The sequence below is a fragment of the Gossypium arboreum genome, chromosome 6 (genome assembly GCF_025698485.1).
Source record: "Gossypium arboreum isolate Shixiya-1 chromosome 6, ASM2569848v2, whole genome shotgun sequence".
NCBI classification, from domain to species: Eukaryota; Viridiplantae; Streptophyta; class Magnoliopsida; order Malvales; family Malvaceae; genus Gossypium; species Gossypium arboreum.
Window position 1 is genome coordinate 105,787,622 of NC_069075.1, and position 20,904 is coordinate 105,808,525.

Here is a 20,904-nt window from a genome sequence, read left to right on the forward strand (position 1 = left end):
ATTCGAGATGGCGAACGTCTTTGAACACCGAGGCTAGTGTTGCAAATCTTACGAGATAAGCGATTATCGCAAAGTTCGATAAATGTGAATTTTGGTTGAAAGAGGTTAGCTTTTGGGGCACGTGGTGTCCGCATCGGTGTCGAGGTGGACGAACAAAATTCGCCATAGTCGATTGGAAACCACCAAGGAATGTTACCGAAGTTAGGAGCTTTTTGGGGCTTGCGGTTATTACCGACGATTTGTAAAAGGTTTCTCGACGATAGCCACGCCAATGACGGCTACTCCAAAAGGATGTTAAGTTCGAATGGACGGAGAAATGTCGAAAAGTTTCGATCAACTGAAAGCTTATTTGGTGAAGCCCCAATTCTAGTGCAACCCGAATCGGGCAAAGAGTTTGTCATTTATAGTGACGCATCCCTACTTGGGTTGGGTTGCGTATTGATGCAAGAAGGGCGAGTTGTGGCCTATCGTCGAGACAATTAAAGCCACATGAGAAAAATTATCCGACCCATGATCTCGAATTGGTCGCCATCGTATTCGCCTTAAAGATATGGCGACATTACTTATTTGGTGAGAAGTGCCATGTGTATTCGGATCACAAAAGTCTCAAATATTTGATGACCCAAAGAGACTTAAATCTGCGACAAAGGCGATGGCTCGAGTTGTTAAAAGATTATGAGCTCGTCATTGATTATCACCGGGAAGGGCTAATGTGGTTGCGGATGCCTTAAGTCGGAAATCACTATTTACTTTTGCGGCGATGAATGTACACTTGTCTATCCTACCCGACAATGTGTTAGTAGCTGAATTGAAAGCCAAACCATTATTGATACGTCAAATTCGTGAAGCTCGAAAGTCGACGATGAGTTGGTTGCAAAAGCGGGATGAGTGTGTTCGAACAAGGACTCGAATTTCAAATCGATGATGACGATTGTTTGAGGTTCGAAGTCGTCGTGTGTTCCAAAGAATTTGGAACTTATTCCAATAATTTTGAACGAAGCCCATTGTAGCCGAATGGCAATCCACCCGGGAGTACGAAGATGTACAACGATTTGAAAGCGTCGGTTTTGGTGGCATGGTATGAAACGAGACATCTCGATTTTGTTTGAGATGTTTAATATGTCAACAAGTGAAAGCGGAACATCAAGTGCCTTGAGGATTACTTCACCGATCACGATACCCGAGTGGAAATGGGATCGAGTCACAATGGACTTTGTATCCGGATCGCTATTGTCGTGAGTAAGAAGGATGCGATTTGGGTCGTTGTCGATAGACCGACTAAGTCGGCTCACTTTATCCCCGACGTCGGATTTTCAATGGACAAACTAGCCGAATTGTACGTTTCTCAGTTGTGAGATTACACGGGTGCCTATTTCCATCGTGTCGGATAGAGATCCGAGATTTACCTCGCGATTTTGGAAGAAGTTGCAAGAAGCTTTGGGTACCAAGTTGCATTTCAGCACCGCCTTTCACCCCCAAACCGATGGTCAATCCGAGCGGATAATTCAAATACTCGAGGATATGTTGAGATGTTGTATCCTTGAGTTTAGTGGTTCATGGGAGCGGTATCGCCTTTGATTGAATTCGCACAACAATAGCTTTCAATCAAGTATTAAGATGGCGCCTTACGAGGCTTTATACGATCGTAAATGCCGTACCCATTATTCTGGTGAACTTAGTGAAGGTAAATTCTTGAGGTTGATTTGGTTAAGGATGCCGAGTAAAAGTTCGAGTAATTCGTGAAAGTTTGAAAGGCGCCGGATCACCAAAAGTCGTATGCGGATTTGAAAAGAAAAGATGTTGAATATCGGGTTGGAGACAAGGTCTTTCTCAAAGTTTCACCTTGGAAGAAGGTGCTTAGATTTGGTCGTAAGGGCAAATTGAGTCCGAGGTTCATCGGGCCATATGAAGTATCCGAACGAGTTGGGCGATCGCATATCGATTAATTTTGCCCCGAGCTCGAAAGGATTCTAGCGTTTTCATGTCTCGATGCTTGACGATATAGGTCGATCCATCGCACGTAATTGCTCCATCGAGATTGAGATTCAGCCTAATTTGAGCTATGAAGAGGAACAGGTTCGCATTATGAGGCGTGAAGTAAAGAGTTGCGCAATAGGAAAATCCCGTTAGTGAAGGTGTTGTGGCATAAACACGGAATGGAAGAAGCCACTTGGGAACTTGAGGACTCTATGAAAGAGCGATACCGAGCCTATTTACAGTAAGATTTTTGGGACGAAAATTTCTTAAGTGGGGAGAGTTGTGACATCCCTAAATTGACCCTAGTCGAAAGTGGTTTCGGGACCACTAAACCGAGTCATAATAATAATTAACCATCATAATTGATGCTCATTATATGTATATATGCATGTGTGAAAATTTCATGTTTGGATTTTGTTAATTGTAAGTGAATTTTTATCAAATAGGACTTATGTGAGAAAATTTAGAAATGTGCTAGGCAAATGTAAGGTGGCCTATTAATACATGTGGGAAAGTGTTGTCCTTGCATGTCAAATTAGCCAAAATGAAGCATGATGGCCGGCCATACTATGGGTGGAAACATGTCTCCAACATGTTAGACTAGTGATGCATGTAGGAAACAATAAATTAAGAAAGTTAGCATTAAAGAAATGGAAAAAAGATAATGATGATAACAAAAAAAAAAGAGTGTGGATGCTTTCCCCCCTTGCAGTACATGGGAGAAACAAAACAAAGAAAGAAAGAAAAAAAAGTGTTCATTCTCTCATTTTCTCCTTGCTTGGCGAATGTACTAAGAAGAAAGGGGAAGCTTGAGAAAATCAGCCATGGGAGTTTGCTAGACTAAGGTATGTTGATGTTATCCATGAGATTTATGCATGTTTTTAGTTGATAGTTTGAGTTCCACCTAACCCATGGTCTAAACCTTTACCATGAAATGGGGATGATATTCGGCCATGGGTGTTGTCTTCTTGGTATCATTGATGTTTGATGTTTGATGTTGTGGTGGTGAGGCATGAAGATGAGTTAAGGTTCAACTAAGGTGGATTTGTGGATGTTATTTGCATGCTAAAGGTAAAGCTTGTAATGATGCATGGTATGGTGTTGTATGGCATTTGGCCATGGTAGGAAATAAAAGGAAACTATGTTCGTTGTTCATGTCATTTGAATGAGAAGTGCTAGTAAGGTGAAGTACAAATGTTAGTGTTTGATTTACTAGTGTATATATGCATACTAGCCTAGTTGTGAACTTGAATCAAATTGGTGTTAAGTCGATACAAGCGACCTTACTTGTTGAATGTATCAAGTGTGGAAATCGGCCTTAACATGAATGTGTATGTTCGGCCACATGAGCGAATACATATGTTGATGTGTATATTCGGCCTTAGGTAGCCTATTGAGGGCCTTAGCTTTTCCTTGATGCTTGAATGAATTGTATTGAATTGCTTGATGTAATATAAAATGTGCATGACCAATGTGTATCCAAGCAAAAGGGTGGCCATATGACCATTTAAACTCCTTGTCATATTCGCCATAAGCTAGCATAATGAGGTTTTAATAAGTTAAATTTGTGTGAACTAGCTCAAGAACTCAAAGGATCAAAGTTGGACAAGGGAAAGACAAAGTAATTGAATAGCCATTGAAAGCGATGCGACAACATCCGAGGTAAGTCATTAAGCATATATTTGGTATTGATTTAAATGATCATAATATATATGCAATTGTGTTTAATGAATTGATGTGTAAATGAAAATGTATGTGTATGGAATGATGCCATTGTTGAATGTATAAAGGCAGCAAAATGCATAAGGTATTGGTCACGGCACTAAGTGTGCGGGTATAAATGGAGACGGTGACAAGATTGGCACTAAGCGTGCGGGTATAAAATTGTACAGCACTAAGTGTGCGAGCTGAAAATATATAGCACTAAGTGTGCGGATTCACTATATGCTCTTGTATTACAATTGGCACTGAGTGTGCGACATTATCGAGTTAATCCGGACAGCGAATCGGGTAAGTACCTTGAGCTCATGACGAATAGACAATATGTTCATGCTCGGGGTTGAGCTTGGTAAGCTTTAAATCTATGTGATGATTGCAATTGTGTGATTGTGGTGAAAATGAGTTAGTGTGTGAAAATGCCTCAAATATCTTATCGTATAAATATGAAATGTGGATGTATGGCTTGGTATGAGATTGAACCGAAAGGTCCGAGGAATTATGGTATAGTTCGATATGGATGAAGTACCTAGCCTTGTTTCATTGTTTCACTTTGTGATGAATTTAGCTAATGGATAATTGTAAAGTGCTTATGACTTACTGAGTTATAAACTCACTCGGTGTTTTCTTGTCACCCATTTTAGGTCTCGTGGACTCGTATTGTTGCGTGCTCGGAACCGTCGTTGAAGTCATCACACCGGCTGAAATATTTTGGTATTGTCTTCGTTGTTGAAGAACATTTGGCATGTATAGGCTATTATATTTTGTTGAACTGTGGGTTGTAAACTTTAAGCCATGTGAAAATGGCCTATGTGGTCGTCGAGTGGGATGCTAGAACCTATAGCCACGAGTCTTAGAAACTTTAATTTTGATAAGGTGGCCATAATTTGTGTCATGTTTGATGGATGATTAAGGCCAAGGAAAGATTCATGAAATTGGCATAGTCTCTGCAGTAACTGTTGCGGACAGCAGCAGTGAGGTGAGATTGAAAAATCACTAAAAATAGTAGAAGTAGAATTAAATAGTGAATAAATTATGCAATTGAACCCTGATGAATCTAGTTTAATATGGATGGAACGAAACGACCATATGAGCAGTATATTGAGAGATATTAAAGTTCTCGTGAGACAGGGCCAGAACGGTTTCTGGGTCCCCTGTCGTGACTTTGAAAATTTACTATAAATTATCCAGAAAGAATTAGAAGTCATGCCTTATATGTGAAGATTCCATTTTGATTCTAGTTTCATTAGAAACAAACGACACCAGTATTAAAGCCCTGTACAGAGAGATATTCAAGTTTTAACGTGCGAAGGTCAGTGTAGTCGACTCCTGTAACATTGGTGACTTTAACTAATAAACTGTACCAATTGGCCCAACCAAAAATTCTAGAAATAAATCCATGGATAGATATATGAGTCTAAATTCAGGAAAAATTTACGGAATCAGTTTCCAAGTTTTGAAACTCGAGATATGATTTTTATGGCGACAGTGACGCAGTTTCCCAGCCTGTCTGGAAATGCCAAATTGGTTGGTACCTTGAGAAGATTTGGCCCATTAACCCCTCGTGTCCGACACGGCTGACAGTCACGGGTTCGGGTGTTACATTTTATTGGTATCGAGCCATGGTTTAGTCGGTTCTAGGACTACCATAGCGTGTGAGTCTAGCTATACATGCCAAATTGTTAGTGCTTAATAATGTGATGACTTGACGGTTGAAATTTTTTTGTTTTGATTAGCAATGGAACCGGGTAGAGAGACCCTTGGCGGATGGCGTTGAAAGTGTAGCGGCTGCTCTGCAAGGGACACCGCCGTTGAGCCTCGATCATCCATGAATAATCAAAATGAAGGGCGAAACAAGCCTTCTTCACCATGATGAATGAGTGGGTCGCATAATATGCCCGAACCAACCCGGCTGTCCAACCATTCCGAATTTAAATACTCCACCCCAAGAGCCCGCAATGCCTCTAGTTCTTGATCTGTGAGGTGAGTAAACCACCGTGGACTTGATTAGGAAGCGTGGGGCGAGGAGTTCAAGGCCATAGTTCTTGATGATGCCGAAAAGGCCGAGTTACGCTCGATAACACCATTAGAGTGTTAGATGAACTGTCATGCACACCGATGAATGTCTTAAGTGTGCTATATCCTTGTTGCGAGACTCGACTTACTATTGGTGGAGGACTTTAATTTTCATAGTCCCAAATGAGCGAGTTACTTGGGATTTCTTTCAATCCAATTTGAAAGAAATACATTAGTCAACAGTTCATCGATCAAGCGTAAGGAATTCTTAGAACTCAAGCAAGGCGGATGACCAGTATCGAATCTGAACATGAGTTCGTAAGACTTAGTCGGTATGCTTGGGAGTGTGTGGCTGATGAGGTTGCGATGTGCAAAAGATTTGAAGAAGGATTGAATGAAGAGTTAAAGTTACTAGTGGGAATTTTGGAGATAAAGGAGTTCGTGACACTAGTCGAGCGAGCACGCAAAGCGGAAGAACTTGGGAAGGAGAAGAAGAAGGCTGAATTTGAAGCAAGAGATTACCGTAAAAGATCGACGAGTAAAGCTCCGTTCTCGGTGTAAAGAGGTTCGGGGAGGACACCGGTATGTCGAGGACGATTGCGGGAATTTCCATTAGAGCCCGACCATTGACGGACTCCCGAGCTACTTGAGTAGCTAGTGTGGGCAATAATCGTCAAGAGAGACTGAATGCCCCCAATGTGGAAGGCGACACCTAGGTGAATGTTGGGGTAAGTCATTAATAGGGCTGTTATGGATGCGGTTGAAGGACCACTTCATTAGAGATTGCACGAGCTAGATGAGAGGAATAAGACGCAAGGTGCAAGACCTAGTGGAGCGACGGTGGAGGTAGGCCCCAAGAATCTCTGGAGGTAGGGGTGGTAATCGAGAGGAGCCTCTAATCTACCGTCCGATCCGAGACCCGTGCTCCTACTAGAGCATATGCCATCCAGCACGAGAGGAGGCATCCTCCCCGACGTTACCACTGGTACTTTTACTCTCTTTGAAACTATTGTGATTGCATTGATTGACCCGGCTCTACTCACTCATATGTATGTGAAACCTTAGCATCGAGAAGACTCTACTGTTGAGTCTCTTGAGTTCGTAATTCGAGTGTCAAACCCTTTGGGTCAATACGTGCTCGTTGATAAAGTGTGCAAGAGATGCCCCTAATAATTCGAGAATCTGTTTTCCTACCGATCGATGCTTCTACCATTTAATGAATTCGATGTTATTCTTGGTATGGATTGGTGACCGTACATGATGCGGTGGTCGCAAAAGGAAAACCATTGATTTGAGGAGTGCAAATAATGAGGTAGTCCGAGTCGAGTCTCTTGATTTAAAAGGGCGCCAATGATAATATCTTCTATGACCGCTCGGAGGTATGTGAAAAAGGGTGTGAAACATACCTTGCGTATGTGTTTGGAAGTAAAGAGACGGAAGGAAACTCGAATCGGTACGATGGTTTGTGAGTATTCAGATGTTTTTCTGAGGAGTTCTGGGATTGCCACCGGTTCGAGAAGTGGAATTCGGCATCGAAGTTGTACCGGGTACTACGCCGATTTCAATAGCCTCGTATCGTATGGCATTAATGGAATTAAAGGAATTGAAGGTTCAATTGCAAGAATTGACGGATAGAGGTTTCGCTCGACCGAGTTTTTCTCCATGGGCGCTTTGTATTGTTTGTGAAGAAGGACGGAACCATGAGGTTGTGCATCGACTATCGTCAACTCAATAAAGTGACGATAAAGAATAAATATCCATTGCCACGAATTGACGATTTGTTTGATCAATTAAAGGGAGCCTCGGTGTTTTCAAAGATAGATTTGAGGTCGGGTACTATCGGTTGAGGTCCGAGAATCGGACATACCAAAACCGCTTTTAGAGCGAGAGTACGGTCACTACGAATTCTTGGTGATGCCGTTTGGGCTCACTAATGCCCTGCGGTGTTTATGGATTTAATGAATAGAATTTTCAGGCCATACTTGGATCGGTTCGTAGTTGTATTTATCGATGACATTTTGGTCTATTCGAGAGATGAAAGCGAACGTCTTTGAACACCGAGGCTAGTGTTGCAAATCTTACGAGATAAGCGATTATCATAAAGTTCAATAAATGTGAATTTTTGTTGAAAGAGGTTAGCTTTTTGGGGCACGTGGTGTCGCGTGACGGTGTCGAGGTGGACCCGAACAAAATTCAGCCATAGTCGATTGGAAACCACCAAGGAATGTTACCGAAGTTAGGAGCTTTTGGGGCTTGCGGTTATTACCGACGATTTGTAAAAGGTTTCTCGACGATAGCCACACCAATGACGGCTTACTCCAAAAGGATGTTAAGTTCGAATGGACGGAGAAATGTCGAAAAGTTTCGATCAACTGAAAGCTTATTTGGTGAAGCCCCAATTCTAGTGCAACCCGAATCGGGCAAAGAGTTTGTCATTTATAGTGACGCATCCCTACTTGGGTTGGGTTGCGTATTGATGCAAGAAGGGCGAGTTGTGGCCTATGCGTCGAGACAATTAAAGCCACATGAGAAAAATTATCCGACCCATGATCTCGAATTGGTCGCCATCGTATTCGCCTTAAAGATATGGCGACATTACTTATTTGGTGAGAAGTGCCATGTGTATTCGGATCACAAAAGTCTCAAATATTTGATGACCCAAAGAGACTTAAATCTGCGACAAAGGCGATGGCTCGAGTTGTTAAAAGATTATGAGCTCGTCATTGATTATCACCGGGAAGGGCTAATGTGGTTGCGGATGCCTTAAGTCGAAATCACTATTTACTTTATGAGCGATGAATGTACACTTGTCTATCCTACCCGACAATGTGTTAGTAGCTGAATTGAAAGCCAAACCATTATTGATACGTCAAATTCGTGAAGCTCGAGAAAGTCGACGATGAGTTGGTTGCAAAGCGGGATGAGTGTGTTCGAACAAGGACTCGAATTTCAAATCGATGATGACGATTGTTTGAGGTTCGAAGTCGTCGTGTGTTCCAAAGAATTTGGAACTTATTCCAATAATTTTGAGCGAAGCCCATTGTAGCCGAATGGCAATCCACCCGGAGTACGAAGATGTACAACGATTTGAAACGTCGGTTTGGTGGCATGGTATGAAACGAGACATCTCGATTTTGTTTGAGATGTTTAATATGTCAACAAGTGAAAGCGGAACATCAAGTGCCTTGAGGATTACTTGACCGATCACGATACCCGAGTGGAAATGGGATCGAGTCACAATGGACTTTGTATCCGGACCGCTATTGTCGGTGAGTAAGAAGGATGCGATTTGGGTCGTTGTCGATAGGTGACTAAGTCGGCTCACTTTATCCCCGACGCACGGATTTTTCAATGGACAAACTAGCCGAATTGTACGTTTCTCGGTTGTGAGATTACGGGGTGCCTATTTCCATCGTGTCGGATAGAGATCCGAGATTTACCTCGCGATTTTGGAAGAAGTTGCAAGAAGCTTTGGGTACCAAGTTGCATTTCAGACCGCCTTTCACCCCAAACCGATGGTCAATCCGAGCGGATAATTCAAATACTCGAGGATATGTTGAGATGTTGTATCCTTGAGTTTAGTGGTTCATGGGAGCAGTATCGCCTTTGATTGAATTAAACACAACAATAGCTTTCAATCAAGTATTAAGATGGCGCCTTACGAGGCTTTATACGGTCGTAAATGCCGTACCCATTATTCGGTGAACTTAGTGAAGGTAAATTCTTGAGGATGATTTGGTTAAGGATGCCGAGTAAAAAGTTCGAGTAATTCGTGAAAGTTTGAAAGCTACTTCGGATCACCAAAAGTCGTATGCGGATTTGAAAAGAAAAGATGTTGAATATCAGGTTGGAGACAAGGTCTTTCTCAAAGTTTCACCTTGGAAGAAGGTGCTTAGATTTGGTCGTAAGGGCAAATTGAGTCCGAGGTTCATCGGGCCATATGAAGTATCCGAACGAGTTGGGCGATCGCATATCGATTAATTTTGCCCCCGAGCTCGAAAGGATTCACAACGTTTTCATGTCTCGATGCTTGACGATATAGGTCGATCCATCGCACGTAATTGCTCCATCGAGATTGAGATTCAGCCTAATTTGAGCTATGAAGAGGAACCGGTTCGCATTATGAGGCGTGAAGTAAAAGAGTTGCGCAATAGGAAAATCCCGTTAGTGAAGGTGTTGTGGCATAAACACGAATGGAAGAAGCCACTTGGGAACTTGAGGACTCTATGAAAGAGCGATACCGAGCCTATTTCTGGGTAAGATTTTCGGGACGAAAATTTCTTAAGTGGGGAGAGTTGTGACATCCCTAAATTGACCCTAGTCGAAAGTGGTTTGGGACCACTAAACCGAGTCATAATAATAATTAACCATCATAATTGATGCTCATTATATGTATATATGCATGTGTGAAAATTTCATGTTTGGATTTTGTTAATTGTAAGTGAATTTTTATCAAATAGGACTTATGTGAGAAAATTTAGAAATGTGCTAGGCAAATGTAAGGTGGCCTATTAATACATGTGGGAAAGTGTTGTCCTTGCATGTCAAATTAGCCAAAATGAAGCATGATGGCCGGCCATACTATGGGTGGAAACATGTCTCCAACATGTTAGACTAGTGATGCATGTAGGAAACAATAAATTAAGAAAGTTAGCATTAAAGAAATGGAAAAAAAGATAATGATGATAACAAAAAAAAAAAGAGTGTGGATGCTTTCCCCCCTTGCAGTACATGGGAGAAACAAAACAAAGAAAGAAAGAAAAAAAAAAGTGTTCATTCTCTCATTTTCTCCTTGCTTGGCGAATGTACTAAGAAGAAAGGGGGAAGCTTGAGAAAATCAGCCATGGGAGTTTGCTAGACTAAGGTATGTTGATGTTATCCATGAGATTTATGCATGTTTTTAGTTGATAGTTTGAGTTCCACCTAACCCATGGTCTAAACCTTTACCATGAAATGGGGATGATATTCGGCCATGGGTGTTGTCTTCTTGGTATCATTGATGTTTGATGTTTGATGTTGTGGTGGTGAGGCATGAAGATGAGTTAAGGTTCAACTAAGGTGGATTTGTGGATGTTATTTGCATGCTAAAGGTAAAGCTTGTAATGATGCATGGTATGGTGTTGTATGGCATTTGGCCATGGTAGGAAATAAAAGGAAACTATGTTCGTTGTTCATGTCATTTGAATGAGAAGTGCTAGTAAGGTGAAGTACAAATGTTAGTGTTTGATTTACTAGTGTATATATGCATACTAGCCTAGTTGTGAACTTGAATCAAATTGGTGTTAAGTCGATACAAGCGACCTTACTTGTTGAATGTATCAAGTGTGGAAATCGGCCTTAACATGAATGTGTATGTTCGCCACATGAGCGAATACATATGTTGATGTGTATATTCGGCCTTAGGTAGCCTATTGAGGGCCTTAGCTTTTCCTTGATGCTTGAATGAATTGTATTGAATTGCTTGATGTAATATAAAATGTGCATGACCAATGTGTATCCAAGCAAAAGGGTGGCCATATGACCATTTAAACTCCTTGTCATATTCGGCCATAAGCTAGCATAATGAGGTTTTAATAAGTTAAATTTGTGTGAACTAGCTCAAGAACTCAAAGGATCAAAGTTGGACAAGGGAAAGACAAAGTAATTGAATAGCCATTGAAAGCGTGCGACAACATCCGAGGTAAGTCATTAAGCATATATTTGGTATTGATTTAAATGATCATAATATATATGCAATTGTGTTTAATGAATTGATGTGTAAATGAAAATGTATGTGTATGGAATGATGCCATTGTTGAATGTATAAAGGCAGCAAAATGCATAAGGTATTGGTCACGGCACTAAGTGTGCGGGTATAAATGGAGACGGTGACAAGATTGGCACTAAGCGTGCGGGTATAAAATTGTACAGCACTAAGTGTGCGAGTTTGATTCTATAGCACTAAGTGTGCGAGCTGAAAATATATAGCACTAAGTGTGCGGATTCACTATATGCTCTTGTATTACAATTGGCACTGAGTGTGCGACATTATCGAGTTAATCCCGGACAGCGAATCGGGTAAGTACCTTGAGCTCATGACGAATAGACAATATGTTCATGCTCGGGGTTGAGCTTGGTAAGCTTTAAATCTATGTGATGATTGCAATTGTGTGATTGTGGTGAAAATGAGTTAGTGTGTGAAAATGCCTCAAATATCTTATCGTATAAATATGAAATGTGGATGTATGGCTTGGTATGAGATTGAACCGAAAGGTCCGAGGAATTATGGTATAGTTCCGATATGGATGAAGTACCTAGCCTTGTTTCATTGTTTCACTTTGTGATGAATTTAGCTAATGGATAATTGTAAAGTGCTTATGACTTACTGAGTTATAAACTCACTCGGTGTTTTCTTGTCACCCATTTTAGGTCTCGTGGACTCGTATTGTTGCGTGCTCGGAACCGTCGTTGAAGTCATCACACCGGCTGAAATATTTTGGTATTGTCTTCGTTGTTGAAGAACATTTGGCATGTATAGGCTATTATATTTTGTTGAACTGTGGGTTGTAAACTTTAAGCCATGTGAAAATGGCCTATGTGGTCGTCGAGTGGGATGCTAGAACCTATAGCCACGAGTCTTAGAAACTTTAATTTTGGTAAGGTGGCCATAATTTGTGTCATGTTTGATGGATGATTAAGGCCAAGGAAAGATTCATGAAATTGGCATAGTCTACTGCAGTAACTGTTGCGGACAGCAGCAGTGAGGTGAGATTGAAAAATCACTAAAAATAGTAGAAGTAGAATTAAATAGTGAATAAATTATGCAATTGAACCCTGATGAATCTAGTTTAATATGGATGGAACGAAACGACCATATGAGCAGTATATTGAGAGATATTAAAGTTCTCGTGAGACAGGGCCAGAACGGTTTCTGGGTCCCCTGTCGTGACTTTGAAAATTTACTATAAATTATCCAGAAAGAATTAGAAGTCATGCCTTATATGTGCAGATTCCATTTTGATTCTAGTTTCATTAGAAACAAACGGCACCAGTATTAAAGCCCTGTACAGAGAGATATTCAAGTTTTAACGTGCGAAGGTCAGTGTAGTCGACTCCTGTAACATTGGTGACTTTAACTAATAAACTGTACCAATTGGCCCAACCAAAAATTCTAGAAATAAATCCATGGATAGATATATGAGTCTAAATTCAGGAAAAATTTACGGAATCAGTTTCCAAGTTTTGAAACTCGAGATATGATTTTTATGGCGACAGTGACGCAGTTTCCCAGCCTGTCTGGAAATGCCAAATTGGTTGGTACCTTGAGAAGATTTGGCCCATTAACCCCTCGTGTCCGACACCGGCGACGGTCACGGGTTCGGGGTGTTACACCTTTAATTGATCATTACTAATTTTAAGTGTTAACTTAATCATAGGTGCTAATCGGAACGTCCTGGGTCAGCAATGAAGTCAGATCTCATCCACACCCTTATTTTGCATCAAATCAATGTAAATTCGCTTGTCGTTTCAAATCTGAAAATTCATTAATGTGACACTACTTTGTCCGAAACCTTAGGGGTGTTTCAAGGCTGGTCATTAACCGTATTTTAATCTATTAAGTTTTGTTTTTGGATTTAAGCTCATCTAAGGCTTAAGTGTAGAAGTGCAGATTTTATGGTTTAGTGTTTCGTGTTACGAATTAAGGTGTGGGTCTTTCCCTTTGCTAAATTAGTCTAAAAATCTTAACATATGTTTTAAAATGGTAGTTATGCTTGTTGGTTTTGGCTTGGCTGAATAACCTAAGAGCTAATAACTAGAGTGTCAAGCAAGGTATGTATTTAAATAGGAAACCCAAATGTAGAAGGCCCTGTTGGGACCGATTGAATTGTGTACGAGCTATTTGTAATATATGATTTTGTACTATAATTTGGTTGATTGCATGTTTGATATGTTATGTCTCTGATTGCTAAATTCGTGGTGAAAATTGTGTTGAATGCAAGTACAGCACGTTGAATTTTTGAAATGCTGATTGATATGCATGTAATATGCCATAATTGACACTGAGCTTGTATGTATATAAATTACATACCATTTGTGATATTGACTGTATGGAAGGCATGTACACATGCCTCTATTATCGTTAAATGAAAAGTAAGGCATATGTAACAGCCCGATTTTAGCTAAATCAGAATAGTGGTTCTAGGACCACAAATTTGAGATTGAAAATTGTTTTAATATTATTTTTGGTGTTTATAGCATGTGAATATTTATGTGTGGAAATTTCGTGAAATAATTTTATCGTTTAATAGCTCAATTTGAGAAAAAAGGACTAAACAGCGTAAAATACAAAAGTTGCATTCTACTTGTTTAAAGTGCTTAATTGCCATGGCTTATTAAATGAAAGGTCCTTATTATGTAATTAGACCATTGATAGTGGAATTTGACATAAATAGACATCCATTATAAGTTTGATTAATGTTTTAATTAAGGTCATTTTAGTAATTGTGTAAATAAAGGTTAATTAAATAAAACTAAAACCAAGTTTAGTACATCTTTGTCTTCTAACCAAATAGAAAGAAAGAAAAGAGAGTTTGGAAGAATTTTAGAGTTCGGCAATTTGGTAGCTTGATTAAGGTATGTTCTTTTCTCGGTTTTTGATGATTTTTATGTTTTTGTGATCATTGCTTTGAGTACTAGCTAGTCCGTGCCTTAATTTTTGAATTTGTTGATGATTTTTTGAAATGCCATTATGGAATGCTTAAGCTTTGTGATAGTTTATGATGAATTATGGAAGTTAAATGATAGATTATCAAGTTTTGTTAAGTGATTTTGAGTGAAAATGCCTAAATAGAATTAAATTGAAGGTTTAAATTATAAAATAAATATGAAATATGGGCTGCTAGGGACTTATAAAGAATTCATCTAAGCATCTGTCTTATTGAATTTTGAGTTTGTGTTTTTATGAAATAGGGACTAAATTGAATAAATGTGGAACTTTAGGGGCTAAAGTGCAAAAATGCCCAAATATGTGTTTATGGATTAAATTGAATGTGTTGATGAATAAAAGAGTTAATTTTGAATGTATATAGATCAAGAACGAAAGAAATCGGATTTAGATTGGGGGAAGTCGAAAGTTATTGAATAGTCGATCCGACCCCTTTATTCTGATGACGAGGTAAGTTCATATACAAATAAATGCCTTTAAATTGAATTTTATGTGTTTAATTGTCATTGAAATGTTATAAATGCTGAACGAATAATTACGGGCAAGAATCAACAGAGTTACGACATTTGAAAGTCCTGTACAAACCTTAGGAACAGTATAGGATACGAATGTCATGAAATTAGGTTATTGAGATGTGAATACATGTAAGAACATGTTTGGGACATTGGCATTGTATTGAGATTTTGTGTAAGACCATGTCTGGGACACTGGCATAGTTAATCGATCTCATGTAAGACCCTGTCCGGGATAGTGGCACCGATATGTAATAACATGTAAGACCATATCTAGGATATGGCATTGTACGAGCTTATGTGATTTTAGAGTATCCTTAATGATTCCGAATGGTTCAACGGGCAAATTCAAGTCGAGAAAGAATATGCGAATGAGCTAAGTGACTCATGTACGTACAAAATTCATACGAGTATTGAAAAGGGGAAATATTTTATGAACTCAATTAAGACATTGAATATGTGTTCAATGAGAAAGGTTTGTGAATTTAAATGTGATTAGCTATGTTAAGCATATTTGAATTGATATGCAAATGTTCATGTGATGACTTTATTTGTATATGGCTTACTAAGCTTTTAAAGCTTACTTTATGTGTTATTTCCCTGTTTTATAGATTATCGAAGCTAGCTCAGACATCAGGGATCATTGGTAACCATCATCACATTATCGACTACTTGTTGGTATTTTTGGATGCTTGTAAGTATGGTATATGGCATGTATAGGCTAGTGAGTTGATGAAGTGTTTTAAGGTTTGATATAGCCATGAGATTTTGTTGCTTTTTTTGGAAATGTTGGTATGTATTTGGCCATATAAGTTGGCTTGAATTATGTGTTTGATAAGTGGTATATGTGAATTATAAATTACCTTGTGTTTTGGCATGTTGTCATGGTTGTTAATATGGTTAGATGGTTGCTCATTTGGCTAGCTATAAATTGGTGTATTAATGCTTAAAGAATGGTATATTTTGGTATGATTGATACATGATGATTTGATATGTTTGAGAAGCATGATTTAGTTGATGGAAAGGTGATAAAATGCATTTAGAAGTTATGTAAGTTGTGATGATTTTGACTTAATGATTTGGCATGTTTTGGCTATCTATATATGTGTTGAAATGGTACCGATTTGGTTACTTTGTGTGCATGAGAAAAGGGTGGCAAATTGGCTTTATAAATGCCCTATTTTTGTCCACGTGGGCAGACACACGGGCGTGTGTCTCAGCCGTGTGCGACACACGGTCATGCTTGTAACAGCCCGATTTTGGGGCTAGTCAGAACAGTTGTTTCGAGACCACAAATCCAAAGTCAAGAAAATTATTTTATTGTTATTTTGGAGTCATAGCATGTTTATATTAGTGCATGAAAAATTTGGTGAATTAATTTTCACATTTGTGAGCCCAATTGTGAAAAATGACTAAATCGCATAAAGTACAAAAGTCTTAAATTGATAGCTAAGGGTGTCAAATTTTCCATGTATCATAAATTGAGGGTATTTAAAATGAAATTAGGCCATTAAAAAGGTGATGGTCGGCCATGAGACAAGGAAAAACAAAATAGTCAAATATTAGGTGAAGTTGGTGACTTATTTTGACCAAAAAAAGAAATAAAATAAAAGAAAGATGATATCATCCTATTTCCCCATTTCTTCTCCACCAATTTTTTCAGCCATTTTTAGGGGTTTTGAGCTTCAAAAATCTCAGCAACCTATTCCTCTTGCAAGTAAGTGATTCACATACTTTTTGTTGATGATTTTTGCATTTTTGGACCCCTTGAAGCATGAGCTTTCAAATGAGGGGACTACTTTGCAAAATGGTTGAAAGCCTAGGGTTTTGCCATGAGAGCAAATAGGTTGTTTTCTAAAATTTTATGGAAGAATATCACTCTTGGTTGTGAAATAAACAACTTTTGTGAAGGGATTTCTCATGAAAACCCTAATAGGACCATTTTGTAAAGTTTGTAAAATAGATAGTAATGTTGTGAAATATTGGAAATTTTGGGTTATCATAAGAGATATAATTGGTAGTTTAGGCTTGGATGATAAGGAAATTCGATAAAAATTAATTTTCAGACCTAGGGGTAAAATGGTCATTTTGCAAAAGTCTAGGAGCAAAATGGTCATTTTTGCCAATTATAGATTTATTGAATGCCTAGATCGATAAAATGATTAAATGTTTCAATTTTTTTTATTATAGATCAAGAAATTCAAAATCTGAACTTAGACCGGTGGAAGGATAAGCAAATTGATTAGACCGACTAGTCACCATATTTTGTAACCCAGGTAAGTTGTATGTAAATAACACAACTACATTGTCATTATATGTGTTGAATTGATTTGGCATGAATTGCTTGATTGTGGAAATGAGAATGTATGATGACGATTGAGATAGTAAAATTCTCGGTTGAATCATAAGAAATAAATCGGATATTCATGCCATGACATACAGGTTATTGTGAGCTAGTGTAAGACATGTCTAGGACATGCATCGGCCACATTATGAGAGCCAGTATAAGACCATGTCTGGGACATGGCATCGGCATTGAGACGAGAGCTAGTGTAAGACATGTCTGTGACATGCATCGACCTCGAGATGTAAGCCAGTGTAAGACATGTCTGGGACATGCATCTGCTACGAGATGAGCCAGTGTAAGACCATGTCTGGGACATGGCATCGGCATCCTACCCCATGTTTTAGGCTTAATTAATATCCGATAGTGTTCTAAATGGTTCAATGGTGAGAATTATGGTTTAACATCATGAGAAAAGTATAATTGTGTTGTGAGTGATACAGGTACTATTTGTTATATATATTAGATGAGAGTTCGAGATATGCTATATGATGGGTATTGGATAGTGATGAGTAAGTTATGCTTACGCCTACTTTTGTATTAAGAGCATGTTGTTATACGGTAAAGTTGTTGTTATGTATTTGTATGCTTCTTACTAAGCTTTATGCTTACTCCCTTTCTTTTCCCATTTTCTTATAGTGGCACCTAAATAGCTCGAGGATTCAATGGACGTCGGAGGCTACAATCACACCATCATCTGAAGCACTCGGTATAGTTAGACCTCTTGTTTTTGAGTATGGCATGTATATGGCTTAGACTTTATTGTTTTGTGTACTTGAGAAATTAGCCAAATGTGTGGCTTGGGTTAAACCCTTTCATTTTGTATAAGGCCATGGATAATGGTCAATATTTATTTTGATATTGCGTAGAAGATGTTACTTTTTATGGATGAGTAAATTTGCACAGTTGAAATGTTGTCTATTGTGGTTGTTTTAGCCATATGATGTGCCCTTGTATTGGTATAGAGTGATCTTATGCAGGTTATGTAAGTAAGGGTGGCAAAGAGGCTTGGTAAATAGCCTTATTTTGTCCACACAGGTACGCACACGGGCGTGTGTCTAGGTCGTGTTTGACACACGACCAGCCCCATGGTCATGCTGTCCGGTTGTGTGTCCCCTACACGTAAAATATGTAAGTCAGTATGCATGGTAATAAACACACAGGCAGAGACACGACCGTGTGTCTCAACCGTGTGAAGGGAACGGCTTAGCACACGGGTGTGTGCCTTGGCCGTGTGGCCCTTAAGGATTGCTGACGTCAAAAATAGAATGTCTAGGTTTTTACACACGGGTTAGGTCATGGGCGTGTCATGGCCGTGTGAAGGACACGGGCTAGGCACACAGACATGTGCCAAGCCGTGTTAAAACCCCTATAGGTGTGAATCTAGAATTAATTCGACACGGGTGGAGGTCACGGGCGTGTCCCTAGGTGCTTAGGCCGTGTAGACCATATGGGCCAACAGCACGACCATGTTGAAATGGTCACACGGGCGTGTTGACCCTTCCACACAGGCGTGTGCCCCTGTATTTAGTAATATTTTTCATAGTTCGTGGGAAGATCTAAAACATTCCCGAAATGTTTTGAATGAACGTTTAAAGCCTCGTAGGCCTTTATATGGAGTTTTAATAAAGATCAGAAAAGTTTTAAAATTGACCTAATTATGGTGACCCAGAACCGTGTGGATGTATGTGTTCAAGTTAAGTAATGCCTCGTATTCCATCCCAACATAGGGTATGGGTGTGGGGTGATACATTTAGTCGTATCAGAGCTATGGTTTAGTCGGTTCTAGGACTAACCTAGCATGAGTATGAGTCTAGCTATACATGTCATAACTGTATATTGATAGTGTGACAACTCCTGACGATTATAAATTGTATTTTCATGTAGTAAATGGATCCTCGTAGAGCTACAACGGATGACGTGGAGAGTAACGCACTGGCTCCCGTTGAAGGATTGCGCCAGTCGAGAGTGAGCCCGTTACTATTGGCCATGGTAGAGGGGCTAGAGAAGCCTATCTCTGAATGATGGATGCTTGGTACACGGAGTTTGTTCGTGCGAATCCGAACACTCGACCTCCCCCACCTCCTCTGATTCCTCAATATGCCCTTGCAACTCCGCAAAGAGCGGACATGTTTAGGAGGGAGAAGCTTTCGGTAGACAAGATTTGAAAGCAAGGGGTCAAGGAATTTTGGGCCAAAATCGATGACGACCCAGAGAGAGCAGAGTTTTGGTTGGAGAATACCTTCAGAGTATTTGATGAATTGTCGTGCACACCAGAAGAGTGCGTGAAGTGTGCGGTGTCACTCCTACGAGACTCGGCCTACCAATGGTGGAATACTCTTATGTCTGTTGTATCTAGAAAGATCAGCTTGGGAATTCTTCTAGGAAGAGGTCCGCAAGCTAGAGATTCATATACCAAAAAAGGAAGGAATTTTTAGAGTTGATGCAAGACAATAAGACAGTGACAGAATATGAACGTGAGTTTGTGAGACTCAGCAAGTATACGTGGGAGTGCTTGTCCTCAGAAGCCACCATGTATAAGAGGTTTGAGGATGGTCTTAATGAAGATCTCCAAGTATTTGTTGGCATTTTAGAGTTAAGGGAATTTGTGGTACTCGTTGAGAGAGCGTGCAAAGAAGAAGAGTTGGTTAAAGAGAGCAGAAAGATGGCTATTGAGTCATGTGATTCAAGGAAAAGACAAATGGGTAAATCGCATCAGTCCTCATCTAAGAAATCTAAGAAATTCACTACCCGATCAAATGCTTCGGCGAGGTCCTCGAATAGAAACAGGAATCAGCAGAACACGGCCTCTAGAGCCCAGACCAATTCTGTCGCGAGTGTCGACAGTGCTCAGTCAAATAGGCTAGAATGTTTGCAATGTGGTAGGCGTCATTTCGGTGAGTGCCAAGGTAAAGAAAGAGAGTGATTCAAATGTGGGTCACTGGATCACTTCATCCGAGACTGTCCCAAGCTAGATGGCAAAGAGAAAAGGCAAGAAGTGAGAGCAAGTAGTGCTCCTTTGAGGGGTAGACCACAAAAGAACCCTGGAAGTGGGGCTACCAGTAGAGGTGCACCAAGAGATGCTGCAATGAGGTCCAAGGGCAGAGCGCCTGCGAGGACTTACGATGTTCGTACCCGTGAAGAGGCAGAGTCTCCTGACGTGATCATGAGTACCTTCTTTATCTATGATATGTCTGTTGTTGTTTTAATTGACCCGGGGTCTACCCACTTTTATATTTGTATGGAACTGATATCTCGTATGAACATGCTAGTAGAGTCCACTAAAATTGTGATAAAAGTGTCCAACCCTTTAGGCAGACATGTACTAATAGACCAAGTGTGTAGAAATTGTCCTTTGAAAATTAGGGGTCATTGTTTTCCGGCTAACTTAATATTATTGCCGTTTAATGAATTTGATGTAATCCGTGAGATGGATTGGTTAACTTCTCATGGTGTTGTAGTGGACTGTGGGAGAAAAGTTATTGAGTTGAAATGTGAAGACAAGAATGTTCTTCGGATTAGACCAAATGAATCGAATAACCTGTCTGTAATAATATCATCTTTGGTTGCTGAGAAATATTCGAGGAAGGGATATGAGGATTATCTTGCTTTTATGCTGAATACTCAAGTGTCTG